We start from the raw sequence: 6398 nt of genomic DNA, 5'->3' as shown, positions 1-6398 counted from the left end.
CTGTAAACTGCTTAYGAATTTTTTGCTACCTGCATTACCTGTTGCAAAACCCAGATCACGTGAAACAACTTTCATCTGTGGTCTCAGCTGAAATCCGAATTACATTAACCAGAAGAGCTCTGGTACTCCTGAAATGATTTCAATTGCTACAGTTTGAGTGTTTTSAAAAGAGTCACCCCCGATCACATTGCTGTAGTCTCTGCCTTTCTCCACTGCTGCTTATCGTGCTCTTCTACCAWGTGTCTATTAGTTTTTGCATTCATTCTACAGAGCAAATTTTTCTATCTCTCCTCTTAAACTTACTGGCCTTATCTTCTGTACAAATCCTAGCTCTAACCATTTAACTTAGTTGTCTTGACATTGGTTTTACTTTAAGTAAAAAGGAAATCATCGTATCTCAAGGTCATCAAATAAAGCTTTAATTTGCTTTACAAGCCAGTCAATCCTCCACCTACATCCAATATCAGAGAAAATGCACTTCACTAGATTAGCCCACCAATTCCACCTCCTTTTTTWAAGCACTTATAAAGGGGGCTAGAAAAAGACTGTTTCTTCTCTTTTTTTTCTGGGAGGGGTCCTRTGTCATTCTTCAGCTGGAACTGCTGCTCTTTAGCTGATTCCCAACATTTGTCTTCATCTAAAGCAGAACTAGTTAATCCCTGGGGTGGGGGAGAAATCTATATGTTCTGTTACAAACATCTATCATGAAGCTACCATAATGTTGAGGTCCTATTCACTTTAGAGTTTTGGGGTCTTTCCTGAAAACTAGGAGTCCTGATGCAGAGGATAGAGCTTTAGAGGTTTGCCTTGGACACAAACATGCATAGTTAGTTGAAGTTGCGTCCCATAAAGTTTTGGGATAGGCAGGAAGAAGTACTTAGATACAGGTGATAACAGGATCTGACAGTCTCAGAAAGTAAGCAGATGAGACTCTCTTAAGTGAGTTCTGTGAGTTTAAGTACCTAATTTTCAGGATTTTGGCATGCTGAATAAATAACAAGTTCCTGATTCCCACAACATACCTATATTTTTTACTGAAGTTAATGGGATTTCMTTTTTGCACACAAAAAATTCTCTTTACAGTATACTCTTAGGTTATCCTCATATTGTTCCTGTAGCACACAAAGAAAGTACTTTAGAAATTTATATAAAGGGGTGAAGTTATTCCAATTTAGGTATAGTAAATATTATAAACATCAATCAACCTCTTTCTGATATGCACTTACCTGCTGTTTCTACATGTAGCTTTAAATATAGTTGAAAGCCACTAGAAATATGGCTCTATTCTTCCCTCACACCAAACATCACTCCTGTTAGTGGAAAATATGTAGCATACAGAGAAAAATCTATGTCCCYCAGCACCTATTTGAAGAAATGTTGTTGCTAACAAAGAAAATGAATGATTCTTACATTTCCCAGGCTAGTATAGCAGTGTTAAAATTAATATTAGTAACCACTGGAACAATATGAAACATTACCAAATGTTTCAGGAATGACTGGGTGAACAGTTAAAAAATCCTCAACCAGGGGTATGTCAGGTCATACGGCTGCAGCAAGATTACAAGTTAATATAGAAATACTTACTTGCAACTTAACACTGTTAAACTTAACATTGCTAAACAAAGGGGATTTTTTTTTCTTGTGGTTCATAGAAAAGATGGCAGTATTCTATATCGAATTATATGTTTTCTTTTGATTCATTTGTCTGATGTTCTAAGATAGAAGAACTTAAAGCTATCATTCAGGCATGTGTAGAGAGATTTATACGGTAGACTTTCCATGATTTCAGGGCTCTCATGGGTTTGTTAAAACATCCCTTTTCAGGACGAATTTTTAAGAAAGAGGGTGAAAGAACACTAACAGACTTCAGATGTTAAAGGCCTTGGAGTTTTTATGCTCCTAAAAAGAAAATGTAAAGAACATGTTGTCTGTAACTTTACACAGTCCCTTACTCAGATGAGCAATTTGGTAGGTGTTTAAAAGCCTTCTGAATAAGGTAGCTTATCTGTATCATGAGCTTCAGTTGCTCATTCCTCTTAAACTCAGAGTATAAAAAGTCTGCAGCATGCTACATTCCTGTGCTTTTGGATGTCACCTTCCTATCTGTTATTTTAAAAGATGCTTTCAGAGAGCTTGAGGAGGTTTTGAAACTTGTTCTTCAGTTGTGCGTATAATTGTAATGTCTACTCCGGATGGTGTGGACATGAGGAAAATAATCATCAAACACTTATGTGAGATGAGACAGATTCAGTCTGTAATTCTTGGCTGAGTGTTTAGTCGGCCAGCGGCATGGCTGACTCTGCACAGCATCTGCCGCAGGACACAGTAACGTTTCCTCTCGCCCTTGATCGACACCATCCCACAATGATCTTCTCTGACACAACTTATGATACTCTCCTCAGCACTGGCAGTTAACTGCTTGGAGAGGTCCTCTGTACGTGTAGTGGCAAGACACCTAGAGGGCTCTACTTGATGTCCTGCTCGTGGTATCCTGCTCCCATGTCCTCATACCCAACGTTCAGGCGCACATGGGAGAGCAGCTCCCTACCCGAGAGGTATGTTGTGTTATCGCCAGCTCGCTGCTATGCTAAGGCAAACACAAGCTCTGACCAAAAGCTGGATTATGTCCAGGCAACTCTGAAATGTTTACTCCTAACAGATGCTGAAGTTTAGCAGAAATGCAAAGAAGGAAAATTCAGGCCTAAGAAATTTGCTTGATGAAAGTTATTTGCCCTGTAGGCCTGTTGATGAACAGAAGTTGTCCTATTGCTTGGAAAAATAATAATGARCAGATCTGTTGAGTAAAAAGAAAAATAAAGATAGAATAGTTCTGTTAGATTGTAAACTTCTGTTGTTTTCTATAGACGTTTCTCATTGTAAATGAAGTGCAAAATTAAATTGTAATAATAATGTGACCAGGATAATRTATTTATAGATTTGATAATAATGTTTCATATAACTAATAAGAATCACAGTTTAGTTTATTGCTTAATGAGATTAAGAAATACTTAGAAATCACATTTGCAAGAATGAAGAGAAAAAAGATTTTAAAAAATGTTCTTCAGAGCTTTCTCTAAGGTGAATTTTCTGGACACTATTAGGCTGTGTATGCATGAACAGTGCTTTCACTTTAACAGTTAATACTTGTTTACTTGTGCATAAGCCTGTGACTCCCCTGTTGTAGTTTTAACAAGACAGGTCAGTGAGCAGCCAAGCAAAAATAACGATTGCTACTTGGATGCTGTTTTGTCTCTATATGTGATCTGACAGTCTACAGAACGCAGGCTAAATGAAGGGGTGAGTGTCTGCACGTAGTGACGTACAAATACCCTTACATGATTCATTTTTGCATCCTGAAAAAAATAAGTCTGAGGACACCACACACCATGTCTTACGCAAAGTATTATCATAAACACATGTGCRCTCCTGAAAGCCATGAGATTAAAAAGATTCTCAAACTTTTAACACAAAATTTTAACACAAATAATAATTTTTGATTGAATTCTATGTATTTCAGTGGGAAATCTCATGTTAATCTCATACTCACTCATTGGTTAAAGTCATTGTTGGTCTATTAGGAGGTATGATTATGTCCTTTAATAACAATTTGACTGAGATTTAAAACAAAACTTGCAGTTTCCTGTGGTMTATTCCCACTATATTCCTGCATTTCCATTATACTTCACCTAAGCAAGAACTGAGGTTCATTACACACCCTTTGGTAAGTCAAAATCTTTACCAACATATTTTCCAGTTCTCACTGGAAGCAAATAGACCAGAATTCATGCCTAAGAATAAGTTTTCAAATAAAGACAGATGCAATAGGTGAAGGCTTGTGAAAGAACAGGGACAACAGGAAAACAAATTGCTCTCTCACTCCTTGACTCACAATAAATGTGATTTCTTGTCTTTACACAACATTTTCTGCCTAAAGTTGCACAAGCAGTGGGTGTTTGTTTATCTTCCAGTAAACCTGTACTTGAACGTCACTCCAGCATAACTGTAACTAAAAGCTAATGTGTGAAAAATGTATATAGACTAATGAATCCCAGGAATCGTATCATCGTTCTAATCAAAATACACTGAAGATCAGCTCCTATCCATACAGAGAGCTTATCAAGGTTACAATAACCTCTTTACTTTAATTAATGTTGCAATAAAATATTTACCAGGCTTAGCTGAAAAGCAGAACTTGCACTGAAACAATTCATGAAATAAATAGGGCTAAATCTACACTTCGCATTTGGCTCATTCCTCATTTTGGCCATTTCGGCTCCAACAGCCAGTGACCTTGGTAGGGAGGCAGCAGCTAACAGCAGAGAGGCAGYAAGCAGCAGCTTTGTAAGGACGCCTGGGCGCGAGCCCCCATCCCATCCCATCCCGTCCCTCCCGCGGCGCCTCTCCACGGTCGGGGGAGCAGCCAGCAGTGCTCCCCACACGGCAGCATCCACTACGGCCTGCTGAATCAAATGACTGCATTACCAGGAAAAATTTGAACAATACATAGCAATATTCAAGTATATTTTCAAAGACATTCTTTGGTTCTTTTCCAAGCATCAACCTGTCTTTCTTTCCTCTCTCTGAATCTTTTCATTTTTTTTCCTTTGCTCATTATTTTGGAAAGCCTTTCCTGTAAGCAAGAGTCAGGAACTGAATCTTCAGTATATCAAGAAAAGATGACGGCTCCTGCGTTTTAACATCAGCTGTGCACATTAGCATGGCATAAAACTGTAGCATGCAGTTATCAAGTAAAGGTAAAGGTAAGGACTGATGTAAGCAAGCCAGTCTGCACACCGCTAGATGGGGATCTGGCACTGAAAGAAAATGTTAGTGGGACATAGATGGCATAGAAGAAATGACTCAAGGAAAGACCTCATACCTTTGCATGATGATGTCAAAGCAGCAATGAACATTAAACTTCTTTTGTGCACCTATAATCCTGATAGTTATCTTTTCTGTCCGAACAGTGTTAGAGCTAAAATAAAATAACCTGTCCTTCCTTGGGTCATAAATCTCTGTCCATAGTACTAAAAGGAACTGCTTTAGCTAGTTATTTTAAATAGAAGACCATGCCAATAACAATAAATAGTTGTAAATTATTCTAAAATTAAAATTCAGATTCAGAGCTGGGTATCATTACTGTTGGTAATTACTGCAATCAGTATGGCTTGTGTGCAATTAACAATTCACAAATATCAGATAATTTGATCTACAATATTTTCTTTGATGAATGCAGCTAGACAGTATTTCCATTGATAATTTCTGTCCTTGGTTTCATTCTCTGCTCTGACAATCTGAGAGCCAGCTAATCCCTAAAGCARCTCTTTTTTCTCAGACCAATACACATTTTATGTTTGATGAAGACTGACTCAAGTACAGTCACCCCTGCTGAATGCCCAAGGCAAAAATAATCTTTTAACGTATCTTGAAAGTTAACATATATATAGGAGTCTTCTGATCGACTGTGCTTACAAAAATAAAATCCCTCTGGGTTCAATTGTTGTTTTGCAGGCATGAGGATCGCTGGAGCAAACTTGTGGCTTCCAGGAAGTATCGTGCTACCGCCTGAGTCTCAGTGGGACTTTCAAGCAGACCTGAGCGTGGTGCAGAGCCATGCCGTTCCCAGGCGGGCTGAATGACCCCCGGACTGACGGCTTTGCCCAGACTGATCGCGTTCTGGGGCTGCTCCCTACGAGGCTGCCGAGGCCCCATCTCTTCCTCCCTTTTCACACAYGGACTCTTGTCACAGTTGATTTTTGTCACATGGCTGCACACGGTGCCAACCCACTGCAGTCATGACTTGTTGAAGAATTTGGGGCATTTCTCTTGAATTATTGGACTGTGTGCATTCTGCCTTGCRTGTTCTGTCCTTGGATTCGCAGTGTGTCAGCTAGAAGAACAGGAGTCCTTAGCGCACTGGAGGTGGTGCTGGGTGCCCTCTGCACCTGAAAGAGTGCGTATTTCTGCTTAGACTCTCCTTACCATGGTGGATAAGGAGAAACCAACAGGATGGCAAAGCTAGCCACACTACAGGGTGAAATGCCTCTGCTCAGCATGCAGATTGGCATTCAGAATTCAGAATAAATTGCTGTCTCAGGAATGGTAGTTTTTCTTTGTCGACACCACTGCTTTGTGTTGGCAGGCTGGCATCTTCATCATCACCTTTTCTGTGTTCTGTAACAGCACTGATAGTCATTAGGATTATAATAATAGATATTTAAGGAAGATTTTCCTAAACCCTGTGGCTGATATTCTATTGTATGAATGAAGATGAATGAAACCTGTTGATTCTATTAAAAAACATTTTTTTTTTTTACATCTTACTTGGGGAGAATGAAAAACAGAACTAAGAAAAAACAGTAAATACTGATCATCTCAATGTGATGAAGATGGTCATT

Source organism: Rhea americana, unplaced genomic scaffold (genome assembly GCF_003343005.1).
Source record: "Rhea americana isolate MKP2758 unplaced genomic scaffold, rheAme1 scaffold_30, whole genome shotgun sequence".
NCBI lineage: Eukaryota > Metazoa > Chordata > Aves > Rheiformes > Rheidae > Rhea > Rhea americana.
The sequence above is the reverse complement of the archived record's forward strand: the minus strand, read 5'-3'. Positions refer to the sequence as shown.